Here is a 21121-nt window from a genome sequence, read left to right as displayed (position 1 = left end):
CAGAAACTCCTCTATAGGTTAACCTTTCCTGGACATTTCTATTTGATAGAAATAACAGGTGGCCTTTTGTGTCCCAGCATACTGTTTCTGAGGTGCCATCACATTTTAGCTTGAATCAGTACTTCGTGTCTTTTTAAGGCTGACTCATATTCCATTGTATGGACGGGTCATGTCTTGTTCATCCTTTTATCTGCTGATGGACACTTGGGTTGTTTCCAAGTTTTGGCTTTTATTCATCCAGGAGTCTGTGCGGAGATATTTCTTCTCTTCTCTCGGATAGATATACACGACTGGTCACTGTAATATCAGAACTGTTGATTAAAAGAACAAAAATCTCACTAGGTGTGTGTTCTGTAGAGATACAAGAATGGCTCTGAAATGAGTTCTCCACATGCAGACAGACGTGGAGGGATCCTGCTTTGTGATATGAAAGGCTGTGCACTGTTCTCACATCTCTTCTGAGTCCACGCTGAAGTGTGGGAAGAGGTAGCTTATGATGATGGGCTCAAAAAGAAGGACTCATTCCAGCCCGTTATCCTGAGGGCTCCCAGGTGTGAAGTCTGTCGTTAACAGGCAGGGACTGATGTCTTTTCACTGTGATGCCTCCTTGTCCTGCCACACAGTTTTGTGTCTTTAAAGTCACTCAATTCATACAGTATCAGTGATATCCACCCTCTCTCTAAAATGTGCACGTGGAGTTCCCACTGTGGCTCAGCGGAAATGAAACTGACTAGCATCTATCACGAGGCCGGTTCGATCCCTGGCTTCCCTCAGTGGGTTAAGGATCTGGCACTGCCGTGAGCTATGGTGTAGGTTTTGCAGATGCCATTCGGATCTGGAGTTGCTGTGACTGTGGCTGTGGCTGGCAGCTGTAGCTCTGATTAGACCCCTAGCCTGGGAACCTCCATATGCTGCAGGTCCTAAAAAGGCACTTACACACACAAGTGCATGTGTCTGTAAACACAAAAACTACCTATTTAACAGGAAAACAACAGAGGGGAAACTGCCAGTCCTCACCACGAACCTTTCAGCTTTGCTGGATATCCCAGGGAACGTGGCAAACAGTGTTCTGAGAGAGAGAGAGCTTCCCATCGGGGCTCCTTCTCCAAGACTGGGCTTCCCGGGTATTTTCAGACGCTTCAGGCATCTGGAGCATCCCTGATCCCCCTTCAGGCCAACCTCGTCTCGGATCTGAGATCTCAGAGGACCGGAAGCGGCTCTTGGCTTGGAAACTTGGTCAATGTTTTTTCTGCCTGTAACACTGGAAAGCTTCAAACAGGAATTCCAGACAACCCCAAAGCAAGCAGCCAGCACACTTATTCATGGCAGGACGAAACTGTACTCATGTTTTTGCACTGAGGAGGTAAGGTGTGTAATGACACACAAGGTAATTGAGGCTGTATTTCTTCAGGGTTAAACAAGAAGAATGCTCTGCAACAGGGGAAGGGTTAATACATTCAGGCATTTAAAATCCCATACAGGGGAACTTCAAGCCATCATTAAAAGTATGCCTTTGAAAAATATTTAGTGACCTAGAAAAATATTTTTAAAGCTAAGTAACAAAATCAGCGCGCTAAGCTATGTGGACAGCGCGAGTCCCACTTTTTTTGCACCTCTCCTCTCCCCTCCCATGTGTGGATGGAACATTTCTTTCTGCAGAGAAAAACATGTTATGCACGCAAATGTTACCCTTGGTTTTGTCTGGGAGTTTTTATTTGCTCGGACAGAAAATTGGCTATGCTGGGTTTAATAGTAGGAAGCATGAACATTCTTTAACACTGTAAGCGGTAAAGCCTCAGTAAAGTGACCAAGATTTCATCAGGTGGCTTAAGAATGAACTTTGCGATCCTCTCTCATCAAGATTACACTGTACCGGCGGTTTCGGAGGTTCCATTCACCGGTCTGGTACGCAGCGCACGCGGTTCCAGGGCCCAGACACCGCCGTGGCCCTACTGGAAGTTTAATTATAGGGCTGGGTAGCGGGCGTGGCTCTCAAACGGGGTGGCGGGAACTTCATCCTTTTGACATTCAACAGAAATGCAGAGAAGCCGTGTGGTATCCACCCGCAGGACAGAGAGCCCTGGAATTTGGGGCCTGATTTTCCCTTCCCTAGATCCTCCACCTCCGTCTCCAAGGGCTCCCACAGGCCTCTCCGCCTCTGAGAAGCTCCCCCTTTCTTTACCTCTGTCGCTCCCCCTCCATCTATCCCCGGACCTTCCTGCCACACCTCCAAAGCCCAACGCCTCGGCCCCCCTTTCCCGTTTCTCCGCAGCCGCCGCCCTCCCGAGGGCCCTAGGATCCCTGGGAGGAAACGTTCAGCCGGAGCAGAGTTTTGGGAACTGAGCCTTTAGAGAGCATCGGGCAGTCAGGCGTGGGGGAGGGGCCGGGGTTGCGAGTGCGCCGCTCTTGGAAGGTCGTCGGTAACTCCTTCCCGGCGGCGCTGGAAGCTGGTGCTGACCTCTTAACAAAGAACAGGTTCGGCCGCCGCCCCTCCCCAGGCCCCGGGCCGAAGAGGCCACGTGACCTTTCCTGGCTTGTTTCCCCCCCCCCCCGCGAGGGGCTGGGGGAGGGGGGATGGGAGGAGGGAGGGGAAGAGGGGAGAAGGGGGTGGGAGTGGGGGAGGGAGTTGGAAGGAGGAAGCGGGAACTTGGGGTTGCGGCGGGAAGGTGGCGAGGGCAAGGGGGAGGGAGCGGAGGGGGAAGGGGGCGGAAGGCGAAGGGAGCAGAGGGCGGTGAGGAAAGGGAGTTGAAAGAGGAGGCGGAGGGGGAGGGGGAAGGGAGGCGGAGGGGGAGGGGGGAAGTAGAGCTGGAGGGGGGCTCGGAGGGTGGAGAGGATGAAAAGTAGGCGGTGAGGGAGAAGGGAGGCGAGGAGGGCAGGAAGGGGGGGGAATGGGAGGCTAAGGACCTGGGCGTTGGAACCCCATTGACTCATTAGGATGCAATTGCCAATTTTTTTTTAAAAACCAGACTGTATAAATTTACAGTTTCCTTTTCGGCTGAAGCAGACAACGTTAAAACACATTAGATTTTCTGTTTCAGAATGCAAATTAAACATGGGCGAGCTCTTGGAAGGTTTAATTAAGGGCTTAAGAAAATAGGAGATTTAAGACATGGATGCTTGAGTAAGGCAGATTTTAGTCTGGGGGAAATGTGGCTTTTTTTTTTTTAAACTTAAAAAGAAAATTGCTTAATAATAAAACGGCCCAAGCCTTCCTTGAACATAACAGGAAGTCTTCTTAAGAAAACATTTTTTTTTTTTTTAAAAGCAACCACATGTCCACAGACTGAGAGAGGGTGGTTTTGAGGTGGAGGCTGGGTGTCCTGAGCCCCAGCAGCTGTGCTGCCTGCAGGGTCATCGAGTAGGGACCCCCAAAGCTTGCTCAGGGGACCCTGGAAACTTGCTCACCCTTGTTGGCCTCCAGGAGGCCTGAGCCCTCCCTGTCTAGTTCAGAAATGACTTTCTTGAATCCCCGCCTGTAACCTGGTTCTCTTCTCTTCCCTGCTCCCTTCTTTCAGGCCCAAAGCAAACAACAAAACCCAGGAGCAAAGCCCTGCCCCCCCAACAAAAACCAAACAAAACCCACCCCAAACTTTGCATCAGCTGCTCTGGCTCACATTTTGTGAGCCTCGTGGGCTATTTTTCATTCTTTTCTTTCCTTTGAGAGAAATGTAAGGCCTTTAAATGCCATTCTGTGCACACGTAACTTAAAAATGGTCTGGCAGAGGGGGAAACTGGCACATGTATAGTTCACAATCTGTTAGCATCACGTGAAGCCAGATTCAGCAAAAGCTCCATGGGCTCCTCCAAGCCAGGTTATGCAACATCTCAAAATCCTTCCAACCCTCTGGGGACTTGTCTGTGGGAGGGAGAAGGGGGAGCCAAGAGGGAGAAGACAGGATTGGTGGCCCTGTGTAAGCTTTTTGGGGGGAGGTGCGGTGGGGGGGCACTGCACATGCTTGGGTTTAGTAGAGTCTATCACTGCAGTCTGAAGAGCGGGACGTCTCCTGCACTGTACCTGCCTAGGCTGTGCAAACTGGGAGGTAAAAAGGGGTGCTCCTAAAGCCCTGAGAGTGCCTGCATTCGGCCCGCAGGCTGGTGGACCGGCTTTGCTAGGACTGCCACATCCGAGGAGCACAGCCAGGTGGCTTAAACAACAGGAATTTATCTCCTCAGGGTCCCAGAGGCCAGGGTCCAAGATCAAGGTGTCAGCAGCAGGGGTTTCTCCAGAGGCCTCTCCTTGGCTGGTTCCTGGCCTTTTTTTCCGCGTGTCCTCACATGCTCTCTCCTATGCCTGCATCTGTGTCCTCATCTCCTCTTATAAGGACATTAGTCCTGTTGGATTAGGGCCACCCTAATGACTTCATTTTAACTTAATCACCTCTTTAACGGCTCCGGTTCCAAGGTTCCAAATACAGCCCTGTGCTGGGGAGTCCTGTGCCTGGGAGTGAGGATTTCAATGGAGGTCCGGGGGTGGGGGGGTGGGGGGGAACGATGCCTCTGAGGGCCTAACAGGTTGAGGGAAGAGGGAGAGAGGGTAGGAAAGGAGCTCACCTCCCTCCCGCAGCCTGGCCTGGGCGCCCGGTGCCCTCTTGGCACCTGGGCTATGGACACCGCCGCCGCTGAGGAGTGGGGGGAGGAGTGGAGGGAGCTCCCCATGTGGTGCAAGGGCGGCTGTTAACTGCCAGTCCTGGGCCCTGTGCCCATGGGACAGCTGCATTTTTAATTCTCTTTTCCGGGAGATGAGCGATTTTAAAAAAGAGATTACTCCAATATTCCATCTTCACCACCGCCTGCGTGTCACCTGAAAATGCTGCTAGAGACGACGGTTCCTGGGAATACCTTTTTTTTGGCGGGAGCAGTATCTCTGGGGGGCCCCCAGAGACTGTCAGAGTGCTTGGCACCTCCGAGGGAGCCTAAGGTGTATCTGTGGAATAATCATGTGGGTTTTCAAGATGTTAATTTAATCTGATCATCTGTGACAGAAACCACAAAGCCTTTTGCTGTGAAATGATGACTGGTAATTATTAAAAAGAGACAGACTTTTCTCTTTCTTGGTTGCTTTAATTGGCAAGAACTATCCCGGCTGTGGAGGTTCTGCTCTCACGGGCTTCCTGAGGAAGAAGAGGTCCTGAGGCTGAAGCTTCCGTTTCAGTGGATTTTTATTAACACTTGGTTCCAGTGGAGGGTGGCGGGAAGGAGTGAGTGTTCTCAGGATGCTTTTAAATGTGCACAGATCCACCTTGCAGTTTGGCGGTGTCGGCAGCACAGGCGTGATTCTGGAGACCTGCTTGGTTGTGATTATCTTGGAGTGGTGCTTGGAGCCCCAGAGGGCTTGGTCACTGGTAGGCAGCTTGCCTTTTCCCTCTGGGGGAAATCTTTTTTGTGCAGCACACTCCCAGGGCACTAGTGACCCTTCTCCTTTATTCACTTTAAGGAGCACAGGGAGCTCTGTTTGTCCCCCTGAGGCTCTGAGACAGAAGGGCTGGTCGATGGGCAAAGCTGAGGGAGCCTGGTCATTCTGGCACCCTTCACTGTCCTGCCAAGCAGAATGTCACATTCTAATCTACTGCATCATGCCAGCAGGAATCTACTGTCCATAAGCTGCTAGCAGTTATATATCTGGGCTGATAAAAAGCTTTGACCCAAAGCTCCAGTAGGTAATTAATGAGAGGCTGAAGGCTGGGAAAAATAGCTTCTTTCATGCATTCTTTCTAAATTTTGCTTCCTTCTAAATTCTTGGGTCTCTCTTTTTTTCTTTTTAAGGCTGCGCTTGTGGCACATGGAAGTTCTTGGGCTGGGGTCAAACTGGAGGTACAGCTGCTGGCCTATGCCACAGCCATGGCAACACCGGATCTGAGCTGTATCTGCAAGCTATGTTGCAGCTTGTGGCAATGCCTCAACCCACTGAGTGAGGCCAGGGATCGAACCCAAATCCTCACAGAGACAACGTCGGGTCCGTGACCTACTGTGTGCCACAACGGAAACTTCTTGGATCTTGCTTGAACTATTCTGTTTATTTTGTTTGCCTTTGGTTTTTATTTGGGAAAGGGCTGGAAAGGAAGTGTGAGGTGCTTGAAATACAGGAGCAGGCAGTGAAAGGAAATTACTGTTTGGTGAGAGCACCGAAGGTGGAAAGGCATGCAGTGGACAGTGATGGGTTTTGTCTGCTCCTAAGTCCACCCTGTCTTACAAATTTTCTTTAGGGAACACCCAACTATCACTTTCAGGCCCTGTGATAGCAAACTTCAAGGGGAGCCTTGGGGACCAGGCCTGGTCAGAGAGCATTTCATATCCCTTCCTTGGCTACAGTGAGTGGTTAGGTAAGAGTCTGTGACCCATGATGATAGCCAGATGTGGCTTTGGCTAGAGTTCCTAACAAAGAGATTTGTTTGTTTAGAAATCCATCTTCATCAGTTCTTGAGACTGAAGACAGCACTGAGGCACTGAGAAACATGGAGCCAAGTTGTGAAAGAGACAGATGCCATTAGGTAGCATTTCAGCACCTGGACCTAGCCAGGCCTGAAGGCCACAAATGAATAATTCACTTATTTTATTTTATTTTTTTAGCAAAATTTGATTTGGATTGCTAATGCTTGCCACGGGGGTGGGGTGGGGGGGGAGGAGAATACTAAGGAAACTTTATTTTATAGAGAATTAAAATGATGTTGAATGCTATTGCAGTCCCAGAGATTTTCCCCTTCTTTCATTATGATGTACGACCTATGACTTACAAATGCATTCAAGATACATGTATTTTACTGAATAGCAGAAAAGGAACCACCAGTAATCACTCAAGTCCCGAGAGAGAATGCCGCCTCTTCAGCACCACCCACCTTTCCCCATCAGAAGTTACCACTTTTTGACTTGAGGGAGAATCATCTCCTTGCTTTTCTCTATAGTTTTACTCCACATGTGCACCCTTGGGCAGAATGGATTTTGTGTTCATGGAATCATACTGCTTGTACATGGGAGGGGGGGGCAGGGGGCGTGGTGGGGGGTGTCTTGCATCTGTCACTCACCATTGCTGGCCCGGTGATCCTCTTGGCGTGGCTATAACACATTCATTCTCCAGGCTATCACAGTGCTCAGCAGACGACAGTGCCACAGTGTATCCATTAGGGAGTATTTTTTGTACCCGATGTTTACAGTAGAGAACTTATTGAAGTCGGATCAGTCCAACTCATATTGGAAACAAACTGAAATGTTATGTACTGCTCTTTGCGGAAGCCCGATCTTGAATCAGGCCAGCCATCTGCCGTCCTTGGTCCATGTCCAAGCTGCTGATGGCTGCTAAAGAAAAATTGCACAACCAAGTGAATTCACGTTATTACACATCACGATCGTCAACCCCGACTGGGCCCTCCTGAGAGCAAGCAACGCTGCGAGCCCCTTCAGCTTTCTGCTCCACCTTCCAGTCCCAGCTGGGCCACAACCTCCCAGCCGGCCCCCAGCCCCTTCTCTGCACACTCCCAAAGATGACCTTGCCTAATGGTTGCCGGAGGGGGGGAGAAAGTCATTCATTTCTGAACTTGGCCATGAGGAGTCTTCTCAGCATCCACACCCATCTTTGCTGCCACCTCTGGGGCCCAGCTGCCCTTCTTTCCAGGAAACATCTCCCTCTGGGCCCTCTCTCCTCCTGGGTAGGTCAGTCCTCGATTCTCATCACCCATCCCGAGGTGGAGAGTCTGTGGAAGGCCTTTGCCTCCATAACCTCCGCTTCCACGTCCCAGCCAGGCTGGCTGGGTCTTCTCAATTTTCATCTGGATGATGAGTCTTCCCAGCTTGTCTCCCTTTTACTTCAAGCTCTTTTCCTCCCCTGAAGCCACAGTGCAGTTTCTGAAATGCAAACCTGATGATCTGAATCTGTGTTCATTTCCAAGGGCCGCCTAACAAATGACCAGAAGCCGGGGTAGGGGCAGGAGGGTAGTAATGGCAGAAACGCCTTCTCCCACAGCTCTGGGATTAAAGTGTGGCGAGACTGGCTCCTCTGGATGTTCTGGGAAGGGACCCCTTCCCACGGCCCTCTCTGGGCTCTGCTGGATGCCAGCCACCCCGGCCTGTGGACCCACCACTCTGATCTCTGCCTCCATCTCCACGGAGATTTTTTGGTCTGTTTCTAATCTCTCTCTCTCTCTCTCTCTCTCAAAGGGACCCCAGCCATTGGACTTAGGGCCTACCGTGAATCAGGGATGATCGCATCTCAAGATCTGCAAACTTAATTATGTCTGCAAAACGCCTTATTTCAAATAAGTTTGCCTTTTTTTTTTTTTTTTTTTTTTTGGTTTGGCTGCACCTGCGGCATGTGGCTGTTCCCAGGCCAGGAATCACCAGAGCCACAGTGGTGACAATGCCGGATCCTTAACCTGATAATCCACCAGGGAACTCTATCAAACAAGGCTACCTTCTGAGATGCCAGGAGTAAGGACTTGGACAGGTATTTAGGGCTGCTATGTACCCTGCCATACGTCTCCTTGCTTAAAAGCCTCTAGTGGCAGCTCACTTCTCATCTGGGTATCACCTAAGGCCCTCGGCCTGCACCCCTCTCTCCAGCTAAGCCCTCTTCCCTGGTCTGCTGAGGACCCACATCCCTCCCCAGGAATGGATCTGCCTGTCCTAGTCCCCTGCACCCCCATGTCTCATTAGGTCTCTGCTCAGCAACGCCCTACCCTCTCTGGACTCCGCCATCTTTCTCCCAAGTCCACAGACTGCTCTGTGCAGACCCCGCCTAAGAGAGCACACAGCTGAAAACTATCTCCAAAGCCATTCACTGCCGTAGATGGGAAATGAGTGAAACTTTTTATGGAATGTCTAACCTAAAAAAAGTCAAAATATACCTACTCATAAGTGACCTCTCACTGGGGTGGGGGTGGGGGGACTCAAAAACTTCACTAAAGAATTTGACTGGGGAATTCCCTCATGGCTCAGCATTTAATGAACCCGACTAGGATCCATGAGGATGCAGATTTGATCTCTGGCCTCGCTCAGTGGGTGAAGGATCCAGCTCTGCCTTGAGCTGTGGTGTAGGTCACAGATCCATCTCAGATCCTATCTTGCTGTGGCTGTGGTGTAGGCTGGCAGCTGTAGCTCTGATTCGACCCCTAGCCTGGGAACTTCCATGTGCTGCAGGTGAAGCCCTAAAAAGCACCTCCCCCCAAAAATTTTGGTTATGAAAATAACAACTGCAATTTCCCGTCACAGAAATTATTGACGATTATCCATAAAGAAGGGGAAATATGAGTGTGGGCATGGAATTCAAAGATGTAACTATATTAGTATGGCAATATTTAGATGGAATTCTGTTTGGCCACAGTGAAGGGCAAAATAACTGGCCTATGATGTGAAGAGTCTAGAGAATCTTGTATTTTAACAGCATATGTAGTTTATAGCCCTGTTCACATATAGGACTGAATGGCCAGTTGGGCCAAAAAATGTACTTAGCATAGAGAACAATTTCTGGAACTTAAGGTCGTGGAGGAAACGCCGATTTGGCGTCAGGTAGCTGCCAGGAATGCAGGAACAAGACTTGCCATCAACACAACGTAACGGGTGACATTCTATGGCTATTTGGTTCTATTTTATTTTTTTCTATTTCTATTTTCATTTTTCATTTTTATTTATTTAGTCTTTTTGTCTTTTCTAGGGCCGCACCCACAGCATATGAAGGTTCCCAGGCTAGGGGTCGAATTGGAGCTGCAGCTGCTGGCCTATGCCACAGCCACAGCAATTCGAGATCTGAGCCGTGTCCGAGACCTACACCGCAGCTCACGGAAAGGCCAGATCCTTAACCCACTGAGGGAGGCCAGGGATCGAACCCACAACCTCATGGTTCTAGTCGGATTCGTTAACCACTGCGCCATGATGAGAACTCCCTCAATTTTAAATTTTATTATAGTAAAATATACATAACTCGAAACTGACCATTTTCACCATCTTTAACTGTGCAGTTCAGAGGCAGTCAGTACTTCTGTAATGATTGTATTTCACTTTCCTGAGGAATTCTAGAATGCATAGAGCACAACTTAAAATTGGCTTGAAAGTACAGACACTTGGCAGTCTATTTTTTTTTTTTAACCTACGAGAGAAAGAAATCTTTATGTTCAGTTACACATTTGAGAATTTGATGAACTATATACTTAGTGTCTTCCCTGTACAGAGAGAACTAGTTTATAAGCCTATGGACATGATCCAGGCTATTGTCTTTTTTCGGTGCATTCTGGGCTCTCTCTTTGGGAGTGAGATTTCTGGTTTGTAGGATAAAAGAATCTCAAGATAAAGTGGGCACGCTGTCAGGAAAATAAGACTAGATCATGGTACGGACCCAAATGGAGAGGCTGTGAGAAGCTGATGAGTGTCCACAGAATCCTGGATGCCCTTCAAGTCCTCCTAAGGCCTTCTCTTGCAACGGAGGCCGGAAGCTGAAATCACAGGAGAAACACAGAGAACTCTGAAAATCCTGGGGTCTCCAGACAGAGTGGAGTTATTTCAGTCTTCTCCTGGATTTTAGTGTTCATTTGGATGCATTAAAGTGCACACAATTAAACAAAATGTTCCAACCAAAAGGTAAGCTTCATTCTGCATAGAAATTTCTTTTGGGCAGTCCTTAAATAGCGGATCGATGAAGTGCTTTGAATCTTGAGCTCGGCAAGGAAATGAAATTGAAAAAGTATGACATAAAGGGTCTCTGTTCTTTCTGTGGGAAGGTTTCTCCCAAATGATTTTTCAAGATGAGCAAGGGAAAGAATGCATAATTGCGGCCGTCACGAGATCATTTCCCCTTCATTTTTGGGGGTCTATGCTTACTCGTTGGAATTGTGGAGACAGCTTTGATCATGCTGCTGATCGTTGCTAGGCGACTCTCTCATCTGTGGCGTCCCCGGCTGCCAAACCCAGCCGTTCTCTCACCAGACGACACCCTGTTCCACACGATCCCGTTTTCACCCTGTGCTCTGTTAGCACGGCCTCAAGAGCAGCGAACAATTTTTACATTTTTTGACTGTAGAAACAGCAGAACACATGAGGCTTGGCTTTCACAACGTGGATTTTCGTGTGGGTTCCCAGACAGCTCTCATGTTCTAATAGTACTCTCTGGTCACCTCGCTCTGTGTTCCTTAGTTCTGCACTTCAGTGCTTCCAGAGGGCTGGCCTTCCTTCCCGAGAGCAGAAAGGGGATGGTCACCATTCCCCACCCGCCTTCCCCCCAAAATCAGAGGTTATTTGTAGTCAACTTTTTTTTTTTTGCTTTTTAGGGTCGTGGGTGCAGCATATGGAGGTTCCCAGGCTAGGGGTCAAATCGGAGCTACAGCTGCCGGCCTACACCACAGCCACAGCAATGCCAGATCCGAGCCGCGTCTGCGACCTTCACCACAGCTCATGGCAGCGCTGGATCCTTAACCCACTGAGTGAGGCCAGGGACTGAACACGCAACCTCACGGTTCCTAGTCGGATTCATTTCTACTGTGCGATGACGGGAACTCCTGTAGTCCACTTTTATTTTGACTCTTCATTGTGCGGCCTCTTTCTTTTCTGTGTCATGTGTTCCTAGAGCCTTGTAGGAACTTTTTTTTTTTTTTTTTTTTTTTAAAAGCAAAACCTTCTTAAGAGGAAGAATGCTTCTTGTTTCAGCCTGCAGACCTACTGGTTGGTGATGGCACTGCTGACTCATGCTGAGGGGTGGAGGCTGGCCTTCTGCGTGACCCCTGGCAGCCCCTGGGCAGGATGAATTGAGCATTCGTTGGTTTCCGAGGCCAGGGAGTGTGTGCACATCAGCAATTTCCAGAACCAATGAAATAATGAGTTGGGGTCCCTGAGTAGAGTAGAAGGGCACTGGACAGAATCCTCTCCTTTGCCCACTTGAATTTTTACTAAACAGGAAATTTAGGGGGCTGAGACATGGGTGGCCAGATAACATACAGGACAGCCAGATATATTAGAAAGTTGGACACACAGCAAATGATGATTTAAGTGTATCCTAACTACCACTGGGGATATACTTAGAATGAGCCAAACATCTATTATCACACACGTCTTTTGAGTCAAGCTGGAGCCTTCACTGAACAACTCACTGTCGTCTTCTTTTTCTCCTCTCATGGGGCATGCCCTTTAACCCCCAGGGACCAACGGTAGTGACTACTCGTCACAACTGACTACCAAGCTACTGAACTGCGGTGAGTCTCAACTATCACGTGAAGTAGAACTTTGTATGGACAAAAAAAAAAAAAAAAAAAAAAGAAAAAGAAAAAAAAGGAAAGCGTCTCATTCCTAACTTTAGTATTAGATCATCTGCTGAAACCAAACTATTTCGCATCTATTGGGCTATAACATATCAATAAAACTTCACTTAATTTTTTTTTTTTTAAAACCTTGGTTTTTCCTTTCCTATGAGTCTCCTTTATTATTCATACAAACACTTCATTCTGTTGCCAAATGTGAGGAGGTTTTTTCTCTCCCACACCAAGTAATCCTTTGTGATGCCAGCTGGGTCCTACAACTTAACTCCATTCTTTTTTTTTTTTTTTTTGTCCTTTTTGCTATTTCTTGGGCCGCTCTCGTGGCATATGGAGGTTCCCCGGCTAGGGGTCCAATCAGAGCTGTAGCCACCGGCCTACGCCAGAGCCACAGCAACGCAGGATCCGAGCCGCGTCTGCCACCTACACCAGCTCACGGCAACGCCGGATCATTAACCCACTGAGCAAGGCCAGGGCCCGAACCTGCAACCTCATGGTTCCTAGTCGGATTCGTTAACCACTGCGCCACGACGGGAACTCCCACTTAATTTTTAATATGGCTACTAAATCATTTAGAACTACATGTGTGCTTTGCATGATATTTCTGTTAGATAATAGGGCTTTAAAGGTGGGCTTGGCAAGTGTTTCCTGGGCCAGACACGGACGACTGTAGGCTCTGTAGGATCTCTGCTGAAAATTCTCAACTTGGTCCTTGCAGGCACTGAGGCTATGTACGACAATTGGGTGTGGCTGAATACCCATAAAACTTTATTTACAAAAACAAGTGTGGCTGATTTGGCCCATGGGTGTAGTTTGCTGATTCCTGCTTGAGTAACTTGGGGTTTTTACTTATAATTTTTTTTTTTTTTGTCTTTTTGCTATTTCTTGGGCCGCTCCCGCGGCATATGGAGGTTCCCAGGCTAGGGGTCTAATCGGAGTTGTAGCTGCCAGCCTATGCCAGAGCCACAGCAACTCGGGATCCGAGCCGCGTCTGCACAGCTCACGGCAACGCCGGATCGTTAACCCACTGAGCAAGGGCAGGGATCGAACCCGAAACCTCATGGTTCCTAGTCGGATTCGTTAACCACTTCGCCACGACGGGAACTCCTTGACTTCTAATTTTTAAGTGGAATAGCTCCATGACTCAGCCTCATGATTTGGACAGAGGGAGAAAATATTTGTAGGGAGACAATTCACCTTTCTTAAGGTGGTCTCATTTCTAAACTGGAAATTATGGGGTTTCTTGCTTTTTTTTTTTTTTTTAAATAAAGGAGAAGAAAAAGCCCAGATATAGCCACTCATGTGTGGGGCCCTTCTTGTGTCAAAGCCTCCTGGGTACCGCCAGGGACATCCTGGCGGTACCCGCATGGACCTCAGCAAGTGGAAGTCATGTCTCCTGCAGAGGCAGTGAGGACCTGGGATACACAATACAAGTGTGAGGACATCCTTCACCCCCAGGCCACCTGAAGAACAGCGACTCCCTCCAGCAGACGTTAAAGACATGAAAGAGCAGAAGTGGGGGTAAAGCGAAAGGAGTTTTTTACAAGAGATGCACAAGCAGTAATTTGCTTTTCTCACTCCATTAAAATGTTGTCTCTACGGAGAGCAGGGTATGATGTAATTTAGAAGAATGGACTTCCATATGATCGGGAAATACCCCGAAATGTAAAAGCTTTCAGGATCACATTAAAAACAAAAAAATACCAGTGACAGGTGCAGACATGTTTTTTGGGAGGTGGGCTGGGGTCTTTGAGCCATCAGCCATGTTTGGTACATCAATGAGGTGTTTATATTTTTTTTTACTGACAGGGGAGGCTTAGAAGTATTTCTGGGAGTTCCCATCGTGGCTCAGTGGTTAATGAATCTGACTAGGAACTATGAGGTTGCAGGTTCGATCCCTGGCCTTGCTCAGTGGGTTAACGATCCGGCGTTGCCATGAGCTGTGCTATAGGTAGCAGACGTGGCTCGGATCCCGTGTTGCTGTGGCTGTGGCATAGGCCAGCAGCTATAGCTCCGATTCGACCCCTAGCCTGGGAATCTCCATATGCAGCGGGAGTGGCCCAAAAAAATGGCAAAAAGACAAAAAAAAAAAAAAGAAAAAAAAAAAAGAAGTATTTCTGAAATAAAATGATCATCCATGAAAGTGTAATCCCAGGAAATGTATAAACTGAAGTTTATTACCTCTTTCATGCTCTTCTTTTCAGTGTTGAGGGAAACTGGAAACAGTTTATGTCCCTTCACTTGTGTGATCCGTGAATCGGGCCTGAGTGTCGCTGTTTGGGGTGAATTTCAATTTTCATTGTTCTTTTTCCTTCTGGTCCTGGCATGTAAAAGTCATTTTGCTGCAAGTGAAGTACTTGCTTACGTGGCCGGGAATTCCTGGGGGATCAGGTTAGGGCTGGCGATGGGGTGCACTTCAGATCTAAGAGTTTACAGCCTTTGGGGATTGCAGTGAATGGTTCCTTCAAGGACGCATATTTGGGGGCACCTATTCCATCTCCTGCTTTTCACTACTTTGTCCGAAGTCTATACTGTCTCCTAGAAGAAAAGTAAGTGAAATTTAGGGGATTCGACTATGTAATACACACTTAATTTACAACTTCACATATATTATTTTTCTTTTTTGGCTGCACCCAAGGCACATGGAAGTTCCTGGGCCGGGGACTGAATCTGAGCTGCAGCTGCAACCTATGCCACAGCTGTGGCAATGCCAGATCCTTAACCTGCTGCACCACAGTAGGAACTCCCAACATATTTTATTTCATTATCAAAATTACCTTTTTTTTTTTTTGTCTTTTTAGGGCCACACTGGGCATATGGAAGTTCCTGGGCTAGGGGTTGAATTGGAGCTGTAGCCGCCACCTATGCCACAGTAACACCAGATCTGAGCCAAGTCTCCCACCTACATCAGTAGCTCATGGCAACGCCAGATCCTTAACCCACTGAGCGAGGTCAGGGATCGAACCCATGTTCTCATGGATACTAGTCAGGTTCACTACTGCTGAGCTATGACAGGAACTCCAAAATTACCCTTTGACTAGTACTAAAATACAAACTCTATTATATTAATGACAATATAAATAGTAATTATACTTAATATGTATTATAAAACATACAAAATACTTTGTAATATAAGTATATGGAACTTTAAAAATATTCCATGTTGGAGTTCCCGTCGTGGCGCAGTGGTTAACGAATCCAACTAGGAACCATGGGTTGCAGGTTCGATCCCTGCCCTTGCTCAGTGGGTTAACAATCCAGCGTTGCCGTGAGCTGTGGTGTAAGTCGCAGACACGGCTTGGATCCTGCGTTGCTGTGGCTCTGGCGTAGGCTGGCAGCTACAGCTCCGATTGCACCCCTAGCCTGGGAACCTCCATATGCCAAGGGATCGGCCCAAGAAATGGCAAAAAGACCAAAAAAAAAAAAAATCCATGTCTCATTAAACTGCTTTGCAAATGATATCAATTGAGGTACAAATTATCAGTCTAATAAATTCTAGATCATTTGTTGCCTTTTAGAAGTTGCTGGTGGGATTTTAAAGACAGCTGCCACTAAGAAAACACTATCAGGATCCCATAGAGGCAACGGCATTAAGCTCTTCTGGGGAAGCTCTCTGCTGAATATTGGGGTCCCCCTCCAAAATTCCTATGCTGACCTCTCACTCCCAAGGGAATGGTGTTTGCAGCTGGTGCCTCTGAGAGGTAATTAGGTCATGAAGGTGAAGCCCTCACGAGCAGGATTAGAGCCCTTATAAGAGAGAGTCTAGAGAGTTCCTCTCCCCTTCTGTCCCATGAGGAACAGGGAGAAGGTGCCTTCTGTCAACCAGGAAAGGCCTTCCTCAGATACTCAATCTGCTGGCCCTTGACCTTGGACATCCCAGCCCCCAGAACCGACAGAGATACATGCCTGTTGTTTACAAGCCACCCAGTCTATGGTACGTTGTTAGACGAGCCCAAAGGGACTAAGACAAAGGACTTCCCCTTAAAATGATAGACCCTAATGGGTCCCAGGCCTGGGGGCTGTGTTTCGGCTGCACTTTGGGTGGGGAGGTTGCCTGCAGGTCACTGCCAGGGGGCTCTCCTGGACAGGTTGTCTCAGCCTTGTCCAAATGTCACCACAAAGGTAGCCTGCCCTCAGACCTGCTCTGTGTCCCTCTAACGTAGGGAGACTCCAGAGCAGCAGGTGGCCACCGCACCTGTTGGCCACTGATACCTGTGTCCTTTCAGTAGCTGCCAGGGGCTTCCAATGTCAGCACAGAATGTGCTTTCAGAACCTGTGAAAGAGTCTGAGGTCCAGTTAAGAACCATGCCCGGCATTTGGCTATGATGCAGTAATTTCCTTTAATCTGGAACAGTCTGTCTGCCTTTAGTTTTCCTTTTATGCCATTGATGTTTCTTTTTTTAATCTTATTATTATTACTTTTTTGTCTTTTTAGGGCCACACTCATGGCATATGGAGGTTCCCAGGCTAGGGGTCGAATCAGAGCTATTGCTGCCAGCCTACACCAGAGCCACAGCAACGTGGGATCCGAGCTGCATCTGCGACCTACACCACAATTCACGGCAACACCAGATCCTTAACCCCCTAAGCAAGGCCAGGGATCGAACCTGCAACCTCATGGTTCCTAGTCGGATTTGTTTCCACTGAGCCACGATGGGAACTCCATGCCACTGATGTTTCTGAAGGATCCTGACTGGTTGTCTTGTAAAACATGCCATGGCCTGTACTTGCTTGCTTCTTCATGATTCCATACAAGCTGGACTCTTTTTGGGTAAGAACACTGCAGAGGTGTTAGTGTGTCCCTTTCACGGAGTTATCCCAGGGGGATTCAATAGTCATGTTGTCCTTTGGTTGCTTTTGCTGAACTTGGTGGGTTGTGAGAGCTGTGACCACAATATCTTTGTCATGTAGGCTCCTTCTTTCCTGTGTAAGGAGAGAGACAGTGGTGGCAGGGGGCAGCGTTTTCACTGGGAAGATCTGTGCACACGCATCCTCTAACTATTCCTGTTTGAAGTATTGTGTTGGTGGTTACAGAATGGTGAATGACTAATTTGATATTTTCTTCTGTAAGTTATTTTTTTCATTTTCCCCTCAGCTTTATTGAGATTGAGTTGACACATGGACACTGTGTGTGAGGTCTTCTTGAAGTTCTTCTAGGAAGAGGAGCTTGACTCTGCGCCCCCAACTTTTGAGCATGGTCATCACCTCATGGCTTGCTTTTGGTAAGTGTTGTTTTTTCCTTGTTACATACGTAATAATTGATCAGCATTATTATTCTTTTGGATGCTCAAATGGTCCACAAATGGGCCAGTGGGGCTCTTTTGGTTACCATCACCACTAAAAGGCAAATTCCCTACCACCCCCCAAAATCTCTCACATGTGACATGGTTTACAAAATCTACATGGGGGCTTGATGTTTTTGATAGTAACTATGTTTTGCCTAATCTCATGCTATAATTGGGATTTATAGCATTTAACATGTCAAAGATTAACCCCGCAGGCAATGTTGGCATTTCATGGCAGTACTGTGCTAAATGAGGTTGACCTGACCACCGAAAAATTTTGTTTCAATAAAACACTGTGGCTTACCTATTTAAGACTTGCGTTTGCTGAAAACTTTATACGACAGCAGAAATGTACTGACCAGCCCCACCATATTTGTATTAACATGTAGAATACAGCCCCAACTGTTAGCGGTTTGGGAAGACAGGCCATTTTTAAAAATATACAAATTTCATGTCAATATGACACAAATTTGTGCTATTTCCTCTGTGTGTGTGTATTACTCCACGGTAGGTGGTGTGTGCGCAGCTCCAATGAAGAAAGTGTGCATGCTTGTGAGCGTCCGGTTCTTCATCCGTGTCCCTCTGTGGCCGTGGCCGTGCATGTGGACAGGGCTCCATTTGAAGTGGCATGTCAGAGTGTGTGTGGGCGTGTGTGTGTGAGTGTCTGTTTGTGCGCTTCATTGTAAGGTAATTCAGCTCATGAAAAACTCCTTGGCTCTGGATGACGATGATGTCAACCCACTTTGTGAAAGTAATTTCACTCTTTCGTGCATTCCTTTCACGCACAAGGTCACTGAAGATGATTTCCATCAGACTTTACTGAAAAAATGTTCTTCCTTTCCTGTCATTTGAGGGACTGTTTCTTTCTAGTGGCCTATCCCTGATGCAACAGAGGCATTCCGGCCCCGACAGGCACATGGCGCAAGCTGAGCCTGAATCTAATGAAATGATTTCAGTTAGCTTTTATTAGGCAAAAGTCTTCATTCTATAAACTCCTCTTAGAACTGGAGTAAAATGAATCTGGGGAAAATTACGTAGAGCTGCCTGCGTGGTTCCCATTATACGCTCCTCTACTTCTGCGAGCGGGCGCTGGAAGGAGGCGTGAGGTGGGTAACGCATTACAGAAATGTGGCCTTGTTCGTGCTCGATGAGGATGAGAGCAGTGTAATTTACTGCCTAGTGTGAGCTGTGCTAGAAATGTTAACGCTTCTGATCCAGCCAAGATTTTCCCTTAGCCTGCTTGTTCATCAGGCTCCAAGAGCACTAGGACCTTTTGCGAAGTTAGTGAAATATCAAGAAGAGTAATTACCGTGTGTAAAAATAGCACGAGAAGAGCACAGTAGGTCAAAGAGTTACAGTATGTTTTGCAATCCAGTATGCGCAATCTCCCTTTTCTTTCCAAAGAGCCTCCGTGGTGGCGTTCCTGGTTTCCACTGCGTTAGTGCGGGAAGGCTGTGGAACGGCCCCAGCTGCCTCCTTGCTCTTCTACTGACGGTTGGCCAGAGGCCTCTGTGGCTGCTAGTCACGTGGGGACTGAGGGTGGGGAAGTGGGCGAGGAAGACCCCACGGGCAAGCATCCCCCTGAGATGTCCTGTTTTTCCTCTTCGTGGGGGAAACAAGTCACAGGGCCACACCTGAGCTCAACTGGGTGGGGATGTTTAATCCCTCCTCAGGGAGGGTCCTTGAATATTGGTGAGCAACACAGCAGATACCACACAAGCTCTCAGGATCAAATACAGGAAAGGGCTTGAAATATATGACAACCATGCTAACGGCATGCCAGATTCAATACAGACTATTCATAAATATGCTCTATTTAAGGTGTGCCAAGAAGCCAAACATAACATGCTCTGAACCATGACGTCACCTTTGCCTTTGCTCATTTTTTCTCTGTGAGGGAACACATACCTGGAATTCTTTGAATATATATATATATATATATATATATATATATATATCTCTCTCTCTCTCTCTTAGAGTCTGGGTCCTAAATGATTCACACTTGTTTTCTTTAAGAGTTTTTCTAGAAGGAGGGGGCACTAATTTTTCAACATAGAAGTAATAGATTTTCATTGTTAAGAATTTAGGAAATATATAAAAATATTTAAAAAGAATAAAGTATGCTATCATGTCACCACCCTGAAGTTGAGAACAGCAGTTCAGGGGACAAACACCTCCCCTTCCTCCAGCACAGATACCACTGAATTAAACAAAAAATAGAGCCCATTTTAAGGGAATTTGTATTCCTGTGATTATGAGAAAGGTTGAACATTTTCCCACCAGATGTTTAGAATCGTGTATATTTATTTTGCTTTGTTCATTCCTTTCTGTGTAGGGCTATTCTAAGTGCAAGTGACAGGAACTCAACTCCTAGTTGCATTGGTGACAAAAGGCATTGGCTCAGTAAGTGAGGACAGAGGTGCAGCTGGTTCCTGGAGCAGCTGGAAAGAGGGATTTTAGGCCACCAGTTGTCACAGACATGCCCTGTCCATCACCTCTGCTTCCCTTCTGAGGCTGGCTTTGTTCTCTCCCACTGAAGCTGCTTCTCCTGCCCAGCAGTGGACACAGAAGCCAGCGTGTCCCAGACCTACGTCTTTAGCTGTGCCAAGAGGGAGGGATTCCAATCAGCCCCAGTGTACCTGGCTCGGTCCCAAAGACCACCTACCAATCAATGGCAGATGCCTTGTTGGAGCCAAATGGTTGGAACGGGAGAGGCGAGTACCAGAAAAGGGGGGCCTGATCCACGAGAAAGGACAGGCACCAGGCAGGCCCTTTACCACTTCATGTTATAAGAAAGAATTTTTCACTTAAACAAGTACGACATTAACATATATGAGCTGCCAGATTTTCAAATAATGTATGGAATTGTGAAGTCCACCTGATGTGTCCCCTGCAGATGCCTCCCAGAGGGAGCCCTCACTGGTTGGCGCATACCTTTGTCAGTCCTTTCTCTGTCCATTTACACATGTGAGTATCCATGTGTAGAAACCCTCCAGGTATGACCAGGTGTTTTGGGGGAGATGTGCTGGATGAGGGATTAGTTTCCTGCCCCTGTCGTAACAACGTACCATGATCTGAGTGCTTACAACAACAGACATTTCTTGTCTCGAAATTCTGGAAGCCAGAAGTCTGAAATCAGGGTGTTGGCAGCGCTGTGCTCCCTCTGAAGCTTCTAGGGGAGGATCTCGCCTTGGCTCTGCCAGTTTCTGGGGTCTGCTGCCACCCTTTGGTGCTCCCTGGCTGGGGGATGCACCACTCCAGCCACAAGGCCATCTTCTCCTTGTGTTTTTGCATCTTCTTCCGTCTGTGCGCCTCTGTCTCGCTGTCTGAATTTTTCCTTTCCATAAGGACACTCGTCATACTGGATGAGGAGCGTCCTCGTCACTTCAATTTAACTCGGTGACCTCGATAAAAAGTATTTTCAAATAAGATCACACTTACTGGGGGGTTAGGACTTCAACATGTCTTTTTGGGAGACAAAATTCAATCTGTAGCAATGTGAAAATATGATTTTTCTACAACTTAGTGGTAACTTCGTGTATCTGTTGCCTTGCAACTTGCTTTTCTGGGGTGAAAAATCATCTTGGAGGGCTGTCTGCATCGATACATTTA

The 21121-nt window shown here is 47.6% G+C and overlaps 1 long non-coding RNA gene across 2 annotated transcripts in view; it reads left to right on the top strand.

Moving 5' to 3' along the window:
* Nucleotides 1616–21121, top strand: part of LOC106506885 — a 31243-nt gene continuing 11737 nt past the window's right edge. The window contains exons 1-2 of one of the 2 annotated variants that reach the window (XR_001302523.2): nt 1616–2475; nt 17320–17446. This is a non-coding gene — a long non-coding RNA (uncharacterized LOC106506885). Of the gene's footprint in view, nt 2476–11382; nt 12165–17319; nt 17447–21121 lie in introns of those variants that run through there. The other variant, XR_001302522.2, reaches the window with a different exon arrangement.

This window comes from Sus scrofa, chromosome X (assembly GCF_000003025.6).
Source record: "Sus scrofa isolate TJ Tabasco breed Duroc chromosome X, Sscrofa11.1, whole genome shotgun sequence".
Classification (NCBI taxonomy): Eukaryota; Metazoa; Chordata; class Mammalia; order Artiodactyla; family Suidae; genus Sus; species Sus scrofa.
This window is presented reverse-complemented; position numbering and strand designations above follow the sequence as displayed.